The 19,936-nt window shown below is 37.0% G+C and overlaps 1 protein-coding gene across 1 annotated transcript in view; it reads right to left on the bottom strand.

The window, feature by feature from the left end:
* The window catches only part of DOK6 (docking protein 6), a 448,396-nt gene that overhangs the window by 26,476 nt on the left and 401,984 nt on the right, over positions 1-19,936 (bottom strand). The window lies entirely within an intron of this gene.

The following is a 19,936-nucleotide window of genomic DNA, read 5'->3' on the forward strand; positions in this document are numbered from 1 at the left end:
ATACTTATGATTTGGGGGTATTAGTGTAAGTATTAGTATAGGATACTAACTAGTGGTAAGATTGTGACCTAAACATTATTCACAATAGCTAAGATATGGAAACAACCTAATTGTCTGTTGACAGATGAATGAATAAAGAAAATGTAGTACACACACAGACACTATATGTATATATACACACAATGGAATATTATTCAGCCTTTAAAAAGGAGGAGATCTTGCCATTTGCTACAACAAGCTTGTCTAACCTGCAGCCCAGGACAACTTTGAATGTGGCCCAACACAAATTCATAAACTTTCTTAAACATTATAAGATTTTTTGGTAATTTTTTAAAAGCTCATCGGTTATTGTTAGTGTTCATGTGTTTTATGTGTGGCCCAAGACAATTCTTCTTCAATGTGGCCCAGGGAAGCCAAATTATTGGACACCCCTCTGCTACAACACAAATGAATCTGGAGAAGATTTCGATAAGTGAAATAAACCTGACTCAGAAGGAAAATACATCATTCCACTTACGTGAGGTATCTAAAATCATCATACTCAGAGAAACAGTAAAATGGTGCTTTTCAAGGTCTCTGGGGATGAGGAAGTGGGAAGTTGCTGTTTAACGGCTCTAAAGTTTCAGTCATGCAAGACGAAGAAGTTCTAGAGGTTTGTTGTACAACATTGTGCTTTTAGCACTGTTTTGTTCACTTAAAAATTGCTCAGTGGGGTAAATCTCATGTTAGGTGTTCTTACCACAATTAGAAAGCAAAAAAGATGGCCTGAAATCCTATTACATCTCTGGGATTGTACATGCTGGAATGAAAATGAATCCTGGGCAAGTTGCACGAGTGCCCCCAGGAGAGCTATTCACACATTCCTGCAGCCAGGATAGCAGAATTGTGAGGAGCTGCTTCCTCGTTTGATGAGCAGCGAAACACTTTGGGTTTAAAAATATGCATTAATGACACATTTTACTCTGGATTTTTTTCTTGATTGTATGCGTACTCTTCAACATTGAAAAAAACACATGCAAAAATAGATGGCTACATCTTACGATTAGATGCTGCTATGGATTAGACTGAGTGATACTGGTTAAAAGTAAGAAATACATGGAATTAAACCTCAAGAGAAAAAGAATTTACTCTTAAGAAGATGATACTGCCTAATACCTTTGTGTACTTGTGAGGATATTCTTTGCTTCTACATGAAGGTGGACATTCTCTGATAGCAAAAATAATAATAGTAAAAACAGCACTCCTTTATCTGCATGTGAAACTTTGGTTTTCACTGTATTTTTAAAAATTAACCCTTACAATAAGGGTTAAATGGGAAGTTTCCTGCAGGTTTGCTGGTGATGGTGGGAGGCTTGTGTGACTATTGGTGGTTGTGTCAAATCCCAGAGCTGTGACTCTGGCTCTTCTCATTGTTCATCAGGATCTAACTAGGGGGACTTTATCATTCTGGTCTCCACATGGCTCCAGTTTTTGGCTTGGGGCCTGGTAGCCCTCAGCAGTGTCACAGGACTATATACGGGCTGTGGTGGTCTTCAGATGTGTAAATTTAACTAGGCTACAGCCCTAGTCATTGAACCAAATGCTCATGTAGGCGTAGTTCTGAAGGTATTTTGTAGGTGATTAAAGTCCATTATGAGGAAGATTATCCTAGGTTATTTGGGTGGGCCTGATTCTATCAGTTGAAAGTCCTGAAAAGTAGGCTGAGGATTTCTTGGTGACAGCAGGACAGCAATGTCAGGCCATATCCTGGAGTCCCAGCTTACACCTGCTGGAGTTCAGATGTAAGCTGGGACTCCAGCCTACATGTGCCTGGTTCAGATTTGCCTAGTGTTACCCCACAGTCACATACGCCAGTTCTTTGAAATAAGCCCCTTAATATTTATCTTCTATTGGTTCTGCTTCTCTGCCTGGACCCTGACCAGCGCACAGGGGTGTCCACTGCTAACAAACACAGCCATCTCAGAGCACACCCTCTCACCACTGCCTCCTGGTTGGGATGTCCTAAGATGTGAAGGAACCACACTGGAACGGGATGTGCAAAGGAGAATGATTCTGGGAGAGCCCCTACTGCCAAAATGGCTCCTGATCGCAGGCCAAGGATGCTTTGTATCTTGGGAAAGTGTCAGGAGTCTGGTGGTTTTATAAGGTACTCAAAGCTTGGGTTCTAAACTGGAAGAGGGTTCTTCCTTCCCTAGGTATTTGTAGGGGAAGGAGGTGTATAGTGTATGTTTTGTTTGGAGTCCCAAGGATTCTCTCTGAGTTTTTCAGTTCTCTAAGAAAATTCCCAACCTCAGAATTTTGATTTTGGTAAAATTTCTTAGTTTAAACGAGCCTTTGCTTTAGTCTGGACATAAAATCCATAATTGGATTAAGGGTAGCCAGGCAGTTTCTCTGAGATGTTGCAGTTGGTGGTGAACTGGTCATCTAGTGTGTGACTACTGGCATCTTGGACTATACTCCGTTATTAGAGGATGGCTCTGGACTGGCTCTGGCTTTGGAGGGCTCACATCCCTTCCAAAATGCATGTGTTGCAGCCTTCACTCACAATGTGACTATACTTGAAGACAGGACGTTTAGGAAGTAATTAAGGTTAAATGAGGTCATAAGGGTGGGTCCTAATGCTATAGAAGTGATAGCTTTATAAGAAGGCAGAGAATCATGCCTGTAATCCCAGCACTTCGGGAGGCCAAGGCAGGAGGTTCACTTGAGGTCAAGAGCTCGAGACCAGCCTGGCCAACATGGTGAAACCCCATCTCTACTAAAAATAAAAAATTAGCTGGATGTGGCAGTATGCACTTGTAGTACCTACCAGCTACTCGCAAGGCTGAGGCAGGAGAATCACTTGAACCTGGGAGGTGGAGGTTGCAGTGAGCCAAGATTGCGCCACTGCACTCCAGCCTGGGTGACAGAGTGAGACTCTGTCTCAAAAAAAAAAAAAGAAAAAGAAAAGAAAAAGGAAAGCAGAGAAAGAGAGAGAGGAAGGCAGAGAAAGAGAGAGAGAGATAGATAGATAGAGAGAGAGAGAGAGAGAGAGAGAGAGAGAGAGAGAGAGAGAGCAGTTCTGTCTCTCCATGCACACACACAAAGGAATAGCCCTGTAGGACACAGTGAGAAAGCGGCTGTCTGCAAGCCAGGAAGAGAGCCCTCAGACTTCAAGCTTTCAGAACTACGAGAAAATAAATCTCTGTTGTTTACACCACCCAGTCTGTGGTATTTTGTTATGACAACCTGAGTAGAGCAAGACAAAGACTAACTTTGGTAAATGTTGGGCATATCGCTTTTTGGGTCAAATACTCTTAAGGATTATTATATTATTATTTTAAGTAAGAAGAAAAATTGACTTCTTTCACTAAATAAAGTTGAAACAGATCTGAAATGATCAATAGTACTGATCACAAATGAAGAGTCAGGTCAAGACATAAACATTTACTGAACAGCTACCATAGTTGTATAAAATGTTTCATGAAAGAATAAGAAAAAAAAAATGGATGCATTGGGCTCCATACTCAAAGAACTGAAGCTTACTATGCAAGAATAGTCAAAAGATAACACCTTTAGCAGTTTAATTTGCACATCCTTTGGTGGTTTATTTTGAAGCTGTGTGTCTTCTTACTACTTACACGGGCAAAAAGAAATGTGTGAGAATTCTGCTCTACTCTTCACATAAAGCACCAAATACAGAATGTTTTCATTTCGGGGTTTTCTTCAGGTTCCTACTGGTAGATATTGCTGCAGTTGTTGCTAAGACACTGTTGAAGTTTTTGCTGTTAAAATCTGCTACGGTTTTGACCTTCTCTTCTCCTCCTATGTCCTATTTACCTTGCATTCAATGGTCACGAACAATTCCAACACCAGCGGCTCTGAAGTTCACCTCTAAGTCAAAGTCTTAGAGCACAGGGTTCCCATGTAGACTGATCTGGTTTAAATCCTGTTTGCCTTTAATGAGAAGTCACTGAAAGGCTCCAGGTTTTGTGTTATTAAAACAGAAGATAATAATACCTACCTCATGGCTTAGGCTAAGTAAAAAGTATAGTATTTATTTCCTCCTGTAAGTGTTCCATGCATAATATTTATGTTTATTATCATGGAGGAAGATGTAATACTCCAAAGTAACAAATCTCCAAACTTTGGTCTGAAAACATAGTTCCTTTACTGCTAATCTGTTTTAAGGCTGTATGGTTAATTCACTAATTTGCTCATAGGGACTGTGGTCTATGTATAATGAGATGTGTGGTCACAACTGTCATTCTGCACAGTTCCTATTATCAGGAAGAGGAACATATTGCACAAGAGACATAAAAGGGTAAAGTCTATTGGCAGAGAAAAATATAGGAGCAGCTGCTGTTGTTTCAGTGTCCAGTAGATCAGGAGATTTCGAAAGGGGCCTGGCAATGCCGTAGGCCTTTCGTGTCTGGAATTCGATTCTTCAATAACCCAAAATAGGAGCAATGGGTGTGGGGAGGGCCTCATAATGGATTCATGAGCCTATTTTAGGTTTTGAAAATATCACTAAATGGAGGATGAATTGCTATGTTTGGTCTTTTTCTACAATTGTCATTATTATCAATATATTTTGGCTCTGCTCAATTTCTCCTCTTAAGTCACAGTGTATTATTTTTGGAAAACATAATCATGTCCACAGAAACTTGTTTTCCATAAATCCTAGAAGATACAAATGTAGGATAGAAAGTGCGAGTGGATGCGCTCATCACTAGCAGGATTACCTTTACGTAAATATACTTAATCAATGAAACAGAACGTAAGACCAAAACAAACAATTTAAAGCAATTATTGAAAGCCTCAAATGATACATATATGTTTGTATTTATATACGTGTGCGTGTATGTTTGTATGTATGTATCTACCATTTATCTGTCAGTCTGTCTATAAAGATAAAAAGGTAAAATTGATTCCTATGAAATTACAGTTTTGTAGATCACACACTGTAAAATATAAGCAAATTCATACAGTTCAATTTAAAATACATAGCTGAAATGAAGAATTAGGTGGTTACTGTAAGACTTTCTCTTACCTGTCATTTTATTTGCTCTTATTTAAATTATTTATTCCTGCAGCTTTATTCTTACATGAAAGCACGATCTTAATATAAACAGAGAGTTGCAGCACTAATCACATTAACACTGCAGATGTGTCTAACCTTATTCATAGTCCCAAGTAATTGCCACAATGCAAATTTTAGCACATATCTCTATCATATATTATCGCTTTTTATTTACTGTTTTCCCTCTGATGAGCTCCAAACACAGAAGGAATGCACATTTGTTCCAACAAGTGAGATAATACAATATAAAGGTGAACAAAGGCAAAGTTAATCTTCCCTCCTTGCCCTCCCTTCCTTCTATGTCACCCCTGAAGTATCGCTACATCTCTATTTAGTTTTCCCTTAGGGGAATCTTATCTCACATGAGATGTCTGGCCAGCCTCCCTCCCTTCTTTCTTCCTTGTGCTGTCTTTCATTTCCCATTAACCTTTGACTTGCTTTTCTTGGTGCAGTGCCTTGACTCCCCTGACACACTGCACTGCAAGTTATTGCTCTAGGGGTAGGAATTAAAGGGAACAGAGCAGGCAGCTCATTCCCCTTTCATTCCTATGGGTGTCAGATTTGACCACAATGACCTCAGAAAAAAAATATCCGAGAAGAGGGATTACCTCCCCACCTCTCCATCTTACCTTTTTTTTCTTTTCTGGACACTCAGAGCCTGCTAGTCACATGCCACCTGATATGGTTTGGCTATGTGTACCCACCCAAATCTCATCTTGGTCTGTAATCTCCATGTGTTGAGGGACAGTCCTGGTGGAAAGTGACTGAATCATGGGGGCAGACTTCCTTCTCCCTTGCTGTTCTTGTGATAGTGAGATCTCATGAGACCTGGTGGTTTAAAAGTGTGTGACACTTCCCCATTGCTCTCTGTGTCTCTCTCCAGCCACCATGAGAAGACATACCTTGCTTCCTCCTCACCTTCCACCATGATATTAAGTTTCCTGGGGTCTCCCAGTCATGCTTCTTATTAATCCCATGGAACTAACTGTGAGTCAACCCTCTTTTCTTAATAAATTACCCAGTTTTAGGTATTCTTTATAGCAGTGTGAGAATGGACTAATACAAGCATGAATCCTATTGTAAACTATGCATTCGAGGGATCTAGATTGTGTGCTCCTTATGAGAATCTAATGCCTGGTGATCTGTCACTGTCTCCCATCATCTCCAGATGGGACCATCTAGTCCACCTGAAGGGGCCTTTGCCTCAGATGACACAGCAACATATTTTGCCTCCTTCACCTCACTCAGGGCCAACATAGCCTGAAAAGTGCAAATACATTTATGTTGCACTGCAAATTTCTGATCTGGAACATCTGATCTAAGCTACCTTTTTCATTTAAGGTCACATGCTCCAGGCCATGGGCTTTCTCTGATCTCCTTCCTGGGTGTCCTTCCCATCCCTCCTCTGCTACCAGAGCCCTCCCTGGGTCAGGCACCTGGCACTCCTGGCACTCTTCTTCTGCTGGTGGCTCCTCCCTTTGGCACTATATCCTGTTGGTGGTAGGTCATGCGCTTAATTGAGGTAACATATATGTATTTTGCTTTTAAGTGTCATAATATTTTCACATATAATTACTTTATTTAATTCTCAAAATATTGAGAAATGAGAGGGTAAGACTTGTTCCTCCTTAGCACTTGGAAAAACTGAACCTGGAGGAGTTTGCATGATTTTGCTAATGCCTTTGCTAGGATTGTTAGGTTCCAGTGAGGTCTAAAACCCAGATTATCCAATTCCTAGTTTATGTATTTGCTCCCGTGTAACATGCCCCAGAAGTCCTCTGTGCTCTGCTTCATGTGGCTTCTGAAACACCAAGATCCTTTTAAAGACAAAGCTTTCCTTAGGTTCCCCACCACTGCCACTTAACCCCCAAGATGAAGCCCAGCTTGCTGATTTAGAAAGATGCAATCTTCTCTAGAAATTCTTTAATTTCCACCTAAAGAAAATGCCCATCAAGGTTAGAGGGTTTCCTTTTTTTCCTAATATATTTCTTGTTTTTGGCATAAACCATGCTTCTATTTGGGCCTCCCCAATCATACTGCACTGGATCAGTAAGCATAGAAACATTAGGGACAACTTTTATATACTCCCAGGGCACTGCAGGATAACAATCTAACATCCTCACAGCCTTTCATTAAATACTATTTTCAGCATCCCAATAAGGACATAAGTTCAACCTGGAAACTCCCACACAGTGAAAACTTTCAATTAATTACATGTATATTTTTCCCTTGGTATGATCCTTTTTCATTACTACCTAAAACAATGGTTGATAAGGACACCTCGAACTTTGGAACTTCACAAGTCACTTAATGTCTCTTGGACTTGAGTTTCCTCATCTGTAAAATAAAGCAGTGCCTTTGTCAGGCGCAAGTTTGGAAGTCAGGTAGGCATGAAGTAGAGTCTTGACACATCTATCTTTGTAAGCTGAAGCTACTGTGTCCTAGTAATCAGGTGAAATGTCCTTGATGGTATCCTGGTATCCTGCAATTTATTTTTTTATGTGCCACGGTCATACGGTTAGGCTTTGTGTCCCCACCCAAATCTCATCTTGAATTGTAATCCTTATAATCCCCACCTGGGAAAGGCCAGGTGTAGATAATTGAATCATGGGGGCATTCTCTCCCATGCTGTTCTCATGAAATCTCAGGGTCTCTTCCCACTTTGCTCAGCACTTCTCCTTCCTGCTATCTTGTGAAGAAGGTGCCTTGATTCCCCTTCACTTTCCACCATAATTGTAAGTCTCCTGAGGCCTCCCCAGCCATGCAGAACTGTGAGTCAATTAAACCTTTTTCCTTTATAAATTACCCAATCTCAAGATTTTTAGCAGTGTGAAAACGAACTAATATATACAGCAAAACCAAGAATGTAGGATGCTTTGACTCATTAAGCCAGGATTATTCATGCTGGTTATTGAAACCAGGTAGTGTTTTCCTTCAACTGTGCATCTCCTGGAGAGGTAGGTTCTGGGAAGGAGCTGTCCATCATGGGACATCCAGAATCTGCCTTCAGATCCTTGGGAGCTTACAGCAGCCTGTTTATTGTCACTGACAACTGTCTGATCTAGGAGATGTGACCATTCCTCAGTTTTGCATGGCAATTTGTTCTTAAAGGTTTTTCAAAAATATGCTAAAAATGACATAATTTATCATCACAAAAATGGTGCTGGATGGTGGAAAGACAGTGCAGTATTATCACGACATCCCTATCAACTGGAACACACAGTACAGGGTAAAAACATCTTGCAATTAAATTGGGTTAACCAAGATAAAGGCTGTGGAGGAGAGTATATAACTCTGGAACAACAAACATGAAATTGCCTTTTCAGAGAGGGCCTCTCTGACAACTCTAAGATTCCACCCTCTGTGGATAATTTTCCTTTCACTCTACTTTAGTTGTCTTTATGGTATGATCACTCTTTGACATTCTATTAAATATATTCTTGTGTGTATATATATTTATTGAATATATTTGAGTACATATTTATTTATTAAATATATCTTAGTCTCCATATTTTTTTGTTTGTTGGCTGCCTCCTCTTTGCAAATATATCTCCATGAAGGCAGACTTTGTATGTCACATATACCACATAGAAGATGTTCACTAAACATTTATTTTGTCTTGAGGCAAAACAAAGTCAAGGTAACTTAAATGGCAGTAGGATATTCTTAGGGAAATCGGGAGATACGAGGTTCCTTTTGACTTTACTGTCCAGTACTCTGCATTCTTGTCACAAAACTGGAAAAAATGAACAGCGTTGCCTGGAATTGAAGCACATATCAGAATCACCCAAAGGGTTTGCAAAACACAGATTCTTGGGCTTTACCCATAAAATTTCTGGTTCAGGAGGTCTGGAATGGCACTTACATTTCTTTTTATAACATATTTTAGATAATGAAAAACTAAGATATAGTTTGCCTCTAATCTATCCATTAGCACCTCCTGACAAGGTCTGTATAAAGCTTGATGTAAATCCAATATTGATCCTACTTTCCATTTTAATACAAGATGTACTTGATTGGATAGTGTTTACATTTTAGAAATTGTAGATATCATAGTCAATTTGCATGCAATCTGATTACTCAATGAGCTTGTCATATAACATAATGATATTATATTATAACCTGCCCAGTGGTGTGAGTCTCTGATTACCTAACCTTCCTTGTAAAACACTGATCCCTAAGGCTGATGATAATGGACCTACAGTGATGGATAAATGAGATTTATACTGTACCTCTGGATCTTAGAAAATTAAACCAAAATGCATTTATGGACCATCTAGTTTGTTTCTAGTCAGCACAGAAGCTGTAAAATTTATGTTTCTTATCTATTATTCTGCTAGGTTTGTGAGTTCTGAAGGAAATAATCCTATTTTCCTGCTTATTACATATAGGGTAAGCTCATTAATTACACTGAGATTAATGTGGCATTTAGTGTAGATACTCTAAAGTACATTTGCATTCAGTGTTTGACCTTTTTTTACATTATTAAAAGTTAGAAAGTGCCAAAATTTACCCTACAGAACAAATCCAAAAATAGAATTAGCATGCTTTTGAACATTTTTATATTTTGTTCAGCTATCTTCCAATAAGAATTTATAGGCAGCAAAACCATCTAAGAAAACATAAATAAAACGAATTTTCTAAACTGTGTGGATAGCATTAATGATATCATTTATTATACTAATTATAGTAGAACAAGTAATTCTCTATGGCTAGGGCTAGAAGACTAAAAATGAGCCCAGAAAAGAAAGAGATTTAAATGGGTACAATAAAAATTTCAGTTTAAAACTTCAAAAGCATGTCAAAGAAATTTTGAAGAAAAAACAAGAAAGCACAAAAACCATACTTTCTTAAGTAGAAATTTAAATACACATATGTGCTTCCCATATGCATACATGATCTTAGTTCCAAAAACTGCATAATTAATAATTAAGATAAATTATTATAATAGACTTTACCTTCATAATAAAATAAAAAACAGGTTTGAAAGGACAGGCACCATTTATATTACTTTTCTTAACAGCTTATCTATACACTCAAACCCCAAGAAGGTTCAGTTAAGCTTATACACCTTCAGCCAGTATCTCAAGAAAATGTGTATTGCTTGTTAATTTACAGTTCTCAAACATTATCATATATATGCTTTATATTATACTAGGACTTTTTTGTGAGAAATCTATTTGGAAATATTATGGTCTGTTTGGCTTATTTTGTTTATTTCCCTACATGTGCATAAGAAGGCTCCAAACAGTGTTAAGATTTCATGGAATAGCAAATGAAGAACATCACACTGTCGAAACAGGTTCAATCAAAATTGGAGTAAAATTTGCAGTGTAATTGTTTTATTTTTTATGACTTTCAGCACATCCAGAATATAGAAACATATATTTTAAAAATGATTACATCTATTTTATTTTGCATAGATTATTTATCAATATATCTCGGGCCATTATTTCTCATTACTCACTTCTTTCATAAAACCTCACAAAGGGTTTCAAGAGCACCTTCATACCCTGTCCTCCAACTCCACCCTCTATAGAAGGACACAACATGTGAAATAAAACCAACCTACACATGCTCGTGAACTTTTACCCTTTGAGATGAATATACTTTCCTCATGGTGAGTTTACTGTCTCAACAGTATGTTTGCCTCTGTTAGAGAATAAACCATAAATGCAGGAGCTGTGTCTATTTATGTGCTCTGCAGTTCTCGATTTATTGGTAGCACTTATAATAATCAATAAGTGAGTGAGTTCCAAACCTCTTCTTCATAAGCCTCCATTTTGGCCATGAAATTATTTAAATGTAGCTTGCTGGGAATTGCTGCCTTTGCTTCCACAGTACAAGGGCTCCACCTTACTCTCTGAGCAGAAATTTATTTTGACCCTTCCCTGTTCACACTCCTTCATGCTTTATTTATCCAACCCAGCATATACTCCCTTTGGTAGATACTTATCACCAAAGTCAAAATCAGAGAAAATTTGACTCACACACAACACCAACACCAACTGGTGCTCTGTGTCAATATCTAAGACTGCAGAACAAGCATATGTGTTAATATGCAAACATTTGACTTAAGATTTTCTGAGGATGCCTAAGTAGTTTGGTTGAAGGTTGAACTGGTTTGGTCCTGAATCTCACCCTCTATGCATAATTCTGGCCATAGGTTGAAGATAGAAATAATAATCACAAAAATCATTGTCCCAAATGTGTTAATGTATTCATCCATAAACACAGATAAGTAACAATTCTGTTAGTACATGCCATTGATTTCCTTGTGTACAGATTTAGAAAATATGAAGAGTTCATATAATATGTGTAATTTATCATAGTATCTCCTTAAAAAGTATCTGTTTCTAATTAAAATCAGAGTTGACAGGAATGACAGTTGTATATATGTACATATTATATTCTTACAAATTATGAAAGCTCTGTCATCAAATAAGTAAACTGAAGAATTAAACCATTTGTCAATTTAACTGAAAGGAGATTTTCTATATCTCAGCAGCACAAAATGTCTTCATTTTTCTGAGCAGCTGACCTTCTTAGAAATCATAGCCCACTTTGGGATAATGAATTATAAAGTTAAAAGTCTTGTTTTTTCATTTTCTCAGTGAAACAACTTTTCAATGAGACTCAAGTCATCTGAACCTAAGTCTTTATTCACCAAACCAAAATAACAGATAAACTTGGTCTCCCCCAGGTCATTCTTCTCTCTGGATTGCTCCCTTCTGGGAACACAGACATTAACCTGAAAAATTTTGTTTAGGGAAAACCAATCCTCTTCCTGACATTTCTAGTTTGAACTTTCTCTGTTTTCATTTGGCTGAATTGTTTTTGGTTTATATTTAACCAAAACTCATGTGAAGTACAGAAATAACGTTGAGTTTCTGATAATTTAAACCAAAGTGCCTTTCTATTTCTTCCTTCCACTTTTCCATCTTCTACAGTGTGGATCATAGCTATTTTTAAAAAATGTATCTTTCTTACCCTAAATCTTTCCTTTGGAATTTCTTTCGATTAGATTTATCGAGAGTAAATGTATTCTGTAATTTTGTGAGTCATCTTATTTCTTGCTTGGTACATTTTCATACAGTTTTCTTGCATTTCATATATTATCCTCTTATTGCAGGTGATTTTGCATTTTATTTATGAAAATTTTCTCAATGTTGTACAAAATCGATTTTCCTTTTTTCTTGCCTTACTATGTATTGATTGGGGAACCATTATCAAATGTCTGTGATATTGCTAGGAATTATAAATATTAACAAAAGAGCATTTCATAAAGTTGTTATTATGATTACCAGACTTACATGAAAATGTTTAGAAATTTTAATTCAACAACATATTTACTTTTACATTCGATAATTAGTAATATAGTAAAATGCTTTTGCAAGGTATTAGGTGAAAATGGAGGCTTTATCATTTGATAAATCAATACAAAATAGAATATGTAACATCATAAAACCAACCAAATTTTTAACAGACTTCCAAACTATCTTTCATATATCATTTAATAGCTACTAATTATCATTTCTTCCTTCTTTAATGTTATTAAAAATAAGAGTTAAAGGAGAGAGTTTCTTATATCAATTCCTACTTTCTTTGGCTTAGATTTTTATAGAAAAATATTCTGATTCATCTTTTGTGTTGGTCAGTTTTGTGTTGCTACAAGAAATACCTAAAACTAGGATAATTTTTTTTTTTTTCAAAAAAAGAGGTTTATGTGGCTCACTTTTCCGCAGGCTGTATAAGCATGGTGCCAGTACCTGCTCAGCTTCTGGTGAGGCCTCAGGAAGCTTTTAATCTTAGCAAAAGGCCAAGGGTGAGCCAGCATATCACATGATGAGAGAGAGAGAGCAAGACAGAGAGGACATGCCAGACTCTTTCAAATAACCAGATTTTGTGTGAACTCAGAGTGAGAACTCACTCATATGGTGATGACAGCACCAAGACTCTCATGAAGTATCCACCCACATGATCCAAATATCTCCCTCTAGACCAGCCTCCAACATTGGAGCTCACATTTCAACAAGATATTTGGAGGGGACAAAACATCCAAATCATAACAACTTGCATTTTAATTTTATTAAGAAAGACATAATTCTTTTTAGAAATTCGAGATGAGATCTATTTCCATAACATCTACTGATGCTGCATGACTTACTATGGGGAAACTTCTGGATAAGTTTGGGGATGTAACTCCATCATCGGTCAAGGAGCATAACAAATACATGTGTTTTTCTTGCCATGATAAAGTTGAAAAATCATCAAGTTAAACCATGGTAAATCAGAAACTATTTATATTTGTTGTAGGCACTCTTTACCAGGAGAAAAAGACACAGTTTCTGTTCTCAGGGAGCTTGTGAGCTACTGTAGAAAGAGATTATTGCACTGTTAAACATATATTCATATGAAACATTACGTGCCTTATCATGGGAGGCTGGGGTTCAGATGATATGAGAGAACCCTCGGCATGGGTGGGCCATGGAGTGCATAGTGTGGAGGGAAAAGTTCCCAGAACCAGAGAGCATCATAAAAGGCCTCTGAAAGTGATGGTTTTAAAGGAAAGGACTGAAATTTGAATTTTTCCTCCTTCCTTTGCCAATGTTATTTATACTATGTATTTGCAATAGCTAACAGAAATTGTTTCTTATATAAGCCCTACTTTCTTTTGCTAAAAACTCTGCAAAAACAATTCTGATTATTTTCACCTACTGCAAGGAAAAGGAGCCTGGGTTAGGCTGCGCAGGCAAAGGAAAAGCATGTAAGATGGTTTTAATCTGAGAGAAAGAACAGTGACTTTTGGTAAGTAAAACATCAGTATGGCTGACTTGGCAGCCCAGGAGGACCGTGTAAAGAGGTGGGAGAAAGCGGATGGAGAGAAAATACAGTCCACAGTGTAAAGGGCCTTAGGAGTCCTGGAAAGCAGTTTAGACTTTAACACAACTGTAGGAGTCATTACAATGGGACCACAGCAGTAATTTTTTACTAAGATCATGCTTGTGGCAATGCAGAGGATAGATTGCAGCAGACTGTAGAGGTGGAGATGACTTTGGGAAACTACTTATGTGGCTGTTTTACTAATACATAATCTGTGATATTTGGTGGCCTTGAAATTGTTTAAAAATAGAACTATTTGTTAAAAATCAATTATATTAATTTCAATTTTGGTGCTTAATAGCAGAAGCAAGCAAACAAACAAAATATCAAGAAACAATCTAGATGCCTGACAATGGGTATTGGTTATATTAATTATGCTACAGGCGTATGGACTAGAATACTATACAGCCATTATAAATGATGTTGTGTATAAGAACATTCATGGTTAAGGAAAATATCCAAGGAAAAGGATGATTAAAAAGTAGTCTTAAAGCTATGAGTCATTGAGAAGAACAAACAAACAAACAAGCATCAAACTAAAGAAAAAGGCTGGGCATATGTTTATACCCAAATACCAATATATTGTCTCTGGGAGATAATAGATAAATTTTAAAATAAAACTTTTCATTTTATCCTAGGTGCTCTTTTCTTTTTCCAAAATTTCTTCGGTGGCCATACATTGTTTTACTCAGAACTACATTTACTTTAAAATAAATTTAAAATAAGCTGTTTAAATAAATATGCTTGCATAATTTATAATACTCAAGTCATGTGGTCCAAAAGGCATACTAGGCACAGTTTACTGCCTAAACAACTGGTATTTCCCCCTTTCGTCCTTGTGATGAGAGTCCTGATGAGAATCTTTTCTCTCAGGGAAGTTAGGGTTCTCCCTCAGTTAAGGAGAAGTAAGCTCAGCAGTGACTCTCTTCCTCTCTGCCAGTTACTTTCCCAGCTCCCTTGCAGACAGGGATGGCAACATGTCAAAATTACAGTTCATGAAATAAAGGAAAGTTATTGCAGAAATCCTAAAAATATTTCCTTCACGATGAAAACATAAATTAAGTCTCATAATTAAAAAACAATTTTTCTTTTCTTGCTTCTTATCTTGAAAGCAAACGTGATACCTGGAGCAATGGTAGCCATGTTGTGAAGATTGGCTGAGAAACTTAAAGATGGACAGAAAACATGCAAAGGACAGTAGAGGAGAGATAGGGAAAAACCTGGGGCCCCAACAGTATCACTGAGCATCAAACCAACAGGAACAATCAACTGATTGGGCCTTTTTAAATGGAGGGCTGGGGGAAGGACTCCTATTGGTATAAGCCACTAACAGTTGGTTTTTTATTTACTTGCAGCAATAAACATTCTTAATTATTAAATGAGAACTGCTAGCAAAATTAGATGGTAGGATTGTAACTGAAATTTTTATTTGGTAATATAACTCTCCTTTGAAGTCATTTGTGAAAATGTGTTTGAGAAGAAAGAATATCTTAAACAATGTACTTCTTATAATGCAGAGGAGAGTAGGTTCTATTTCCTGACAGTGGTTTCTGAAATGCTGTTTTCTTTGAGATCAAACAAACATGAGGGCTAACTTATCTTTGCAAGGGAATGAGGGCAGGGAATGACTTCCAAATGTCTTCTGGTACCTGATGCCAAGAGGGGCTGAATCACCACAGCCCAGGGGATCTTATGGGCTGAGCTGGCTGTCCTCAAGTGAGCCCTGCCCACCAGAGTGACTCTGCTTTGCTGCTAGCCTTCACCTAGGCTGCTGTGGTGCCAGCTCCCTGGCTGGAACTTTCAACTAACATGAATATTGCAAGTATCTATTTAGAAGAAAACTAAAGGTAAAGCTTAAGTCTCCTTTCTCAAACTATGAGTAAACATTTACCTTTGATAGTTTCTTGACAATTAAACAATTCCCAACTATGTAGCAGTTACAAGGTTACTTAGCAAGAGTCCAGTATTCCCCATCACAGAAGTGACTCCCAATGTGCAGTCTTTCCTGTGGATTAACCCACACTGTAATGGATACATCAATAGCCAAGGAGTCACAGATGAGGCAAGAATTCTGGAAAATCCAACCTCTGGTTGGATGACTGCATTCGCTTCATGTGGCTGCTCTGACAAATGATCACAAACTTGGTGTCTTAAAACAACACAGATTTATTCTCTGGAGTGATGGAGGGCAGATTCTAAAATGAATTTCGCTGGATAGAAATCAAGGCATCAGCAGAGTCACGCTCCCTCCAAACCTCCCGGTGAGAATCCGTGTCCTTGCCTTGTGCGATTTCTGGAGATCAACCTCATCACATCCTCTCTCCTCCCATTGCTTCCAGTTACATCACCTCCCTCTTCTGTAGTCAAATCCCCTTCTGCCTCCTTCACATAGGGACACTCTGATTACATATAGGGCTCACTGGGCTAATCCAGGGTAGCCTCACTATCTCAAGAGCCTTAACTTAACCACAACTGCAAAGTCCCTCTTGCTTTGCAAGTGATACAAACATAAGTTCTGGGGATTAGGATGTGAATTTCTTTGGGGGCCATTATTCAGCCTTAGGCACAATAGCTGTAGGCAATTAAAGAAAAATCATGCTGATGCTAATTGAATCCATATTTTGTTCCATGCACTGTCCTAAGTCCTTGAAAACAGGAGAAAAAGGGAATATTTAGAAGAATAAGTATTAACTGACTCAATAGTTGTACTCTTATGTAATAAGTACTATAATTATTCTCAGTTGACTGATGATGGTACCAAAACACAGAGATGCTAAATAGTTGACCTGAGATCACAACGCTCATACAAGGCACAGCAGTGATTTGGTCCTAAGCAAAAGCCCTTGCTCTTCATCTCCACGCTGCGTGTCACATTTAACCTTCTGGGACTCCAGTGTCACGGGTGGATGGACGGCTATTGAACTAGATGCTCTCTGTATCTCTCTCAGGTTGTAGTGTACAGGATTTTCCCAACCCAAGGATGTAAATACAGTTTTCCCAATGAGAAGAATCCCAATGGTATCTTTGTTTTAACAACAAAATTATGAGAGAAACACTTCAAAAGTCATGTTATCATGTTATTTGAAAAGAATGTGGTGTAGAGAAAAGTCACACATTTCTTGAAGAACAAACTTTATCAAAATGATAGTGATAACATTTCTAATCTGTGCACAGTGTCCAAATTGCTCAGTGGTTGATTCAGAGAAGCCAGGTTGAATAAGGGCACGTGACATGAACCACTGTAAAAAAGATGCCCCATGCTTTTCAGAGGTCACTGTCATAAGTAAGAAAAACAATCTATCTTTCTGAAACTACTACAGAACTGAAATAGAAAAAGTCTGAAGACGACAAAATATTCACATGAACCGTTTCCCCCCAAAATAATCAGTTCTGACAAAATGAAGTAACAAAGCTTTTTGTGTTAAAGGAATTGTATTAGACATGTATACAGATAAAGTACATTGGATGAATCATGTTTAATAATAGCACTAAATATCTTTTCCAGAAGCATAATGGGTAATTTCTCCAGCATAAGTGATTTATGAAAAGAAGAACTAAACAGAAACAAAATAAATGCAGGATGATTTAGCTTCTTTGTTATAAGCAATTTGAAAATATAATAGGGAAGAGCAGAAACTAATTGTAATACAGGAAAAATTTAAAATTTCACTTAATGAGAAGTCATTTGGTAAGCAGAGTATCTAAAGGAAAATGTTAAAATACTCTGAAATTAGGTAAATCCATACATTAGTGGCTGTAGATTTCATTTACTGTTTCAATGTGACAGAAAAAGTAAGCCAAATTGAATGGTTCCTATTTTTGTGTGTGTGTGTGTTTTTAAATAGAACATAGTGAAATAAAGAAAAACTAAAAATAGTAAAAGTATCTCCATAAAAATAAGCTGAACTGCAAATGTTTCTTTCCTGCTGATTTCAATTTGTTGCCTTAAAACTGTATATTCTGGGAACTAATTCCCATCCCTTGAAAGACAGCTATCATAATTACTTTTATTTTCTTTTATATTAAAGACAAATGGCTTGGAGAATCAAGGTGTACGGTTAAGTTTAGAGGTTGCTCAGTTGATATCTGAGACTGAAGCCATTGTAGTGTGAGATAACTGTAATACGATGGCTCGGCCATTGAGGGCAAACTGATTGATCCTCAGAATAGAACCACACCTCAGATTTATTATGCTGCATTTTCCACAAATGGCTGAAGTAGTCTGATTACTTAAGACATTGATTCTGCATGATAAAGCTATTACATTTATATCCCACAGCCAAAACTTGCTGTGGAAGTAGTTTTCTTTACAGACTTACTGACTTGCTAGGGGCATTTTATGATCTTGGATGCTTGTGAGGAAAATATTGGAGATAATCAAGCAATGCTGAAGAACAACATGTACATTTCATTTTATACGGAAGTTAATGGAGAAACTTTAATTTTTTTCACTTTTTTTCAAGAATGGACAATTTTAGTGATTTCAGAATGATAGGTGCGTTTCATAGTTGATTCCGTTAGTTTTTAGGTCAAAGACGAGTCAGGATTATGACCTCATTTACAAAGTGAGGTGAGGTGTTCCTAAATTTCAAATATCTCATGTTTCCGAGCTGTCATTAGCATATTGCTGCTGACAATAAACTTCTTAAGAAATAGGAATTGCTAATTTTGAAACATCTTAATGGATTCCAGAAAAACTATATAAAATATTTAAAATGTCAAGTGAAGAAGTATTTCCTTTTAGCTCAAAATTCCTTTTTTTTTCCTTGCTTATAGGTCAGTACACCAGTAATAATGGTAATACTTGGTAATAAAATAATAGCAAACATGATGGCAGTTAACGCTGAATGTAAGTTTACTATGTACTAGGGTCCATGTTTTCAGTAATTACATTAAATTCTCTTTACTATCCAGTGACTTGCTAAAAATATTTTTAGTTCTATTTTTACATTACAATCCAATGACTTGCTAAAAATATTTTTAGTTCTATTTTGTACATTAAGAAACAGAGACAATACAGTTGTTATGTGTCCTGCCTACAGTTGCATTGCTAGTACTTGACCGAGGATTCCAATGAAGCTGGTCTCATCTCAAAACCATCCTCTCCGCTATGAAAGATAGGAATAAGTTGAAGCTAAAGAACATAACATAAAGTGAAAATGCTTGTCTCTATAACCAAAAAACTTGCAAATAGTAATATGCAAAACATTTATTTCTAAATGTATAATAGTAATTTTAAAATAACAACATATATAATTGATTTAATTTATTTAAGAGATTATAAAATAACACAAAACAGAAAACAAATACCTTTTTGATTTTTCCTAAAACCTGATAAGATTGACTTCTGGAATTTCAGATGAGCTAAACTTTCATACAGATTTGAAAACATCATCTAATGCACAAATGCTATATAATAAATACAGCTGATTAAAATTTAAATTCTTTTAGATAAACTGCTGTATGTAAAATTTAGTATTATACATACAGCAGTTTAACAATTTTATTTAAAATAAGACACAGATACAGAAAACCACTTAAAAAGTATAGCTTAATGAGTTATCTTAAGCGTTTGTAACTCTTACAATCCTTTAGCCTGTATGACCATCATTCACCACAAGTCATGGAACTTTGCTCTCCTACCCAGAAGCCCTTCAATAGGCCCATCCTTATCACAGACTTCTTCCTACTAACACAACTATTGTCTTGACCTATATGGTAATCACTTCCTAGCAATTCTCCATTGTTTTACCACCGAAATGTGTATCCCTAGATCCATTTATATGTCTTGTATGTTTTTTTTTTTTTAATCTACAGGTTTCCTCTTCATCCCTTTATTTTCCTTGCAATTTATCTGTCAAAGATCCCAGACTGACTGACCTGTGGACTTGTCCACAGACCACATTTGCTGTTGCACACTTTGGCTGCCTATATTCCATTCTCCTCTCTATTCCCTGAAAATCAGTAGCAGATACAGAGTCTCAATTAGAT

This window comes from Aotus nancymaae, unplaced genomic scaffold, assembly GCF_030222135.1.
Source record: "Aotus nancymaae isolate 86718 unplaced genomic scaffold, 86718_ANA_hifiasm-v0.15.2.pri h1tg000020l, whole genome shotgun sequence".
In the NCBI taxonomy this organism is placed as follows: Eukaryota; Metazoa; Chordata; class Mammalia; order Primates; family Aotidae; genus Aotus; species Aotus nancymaae.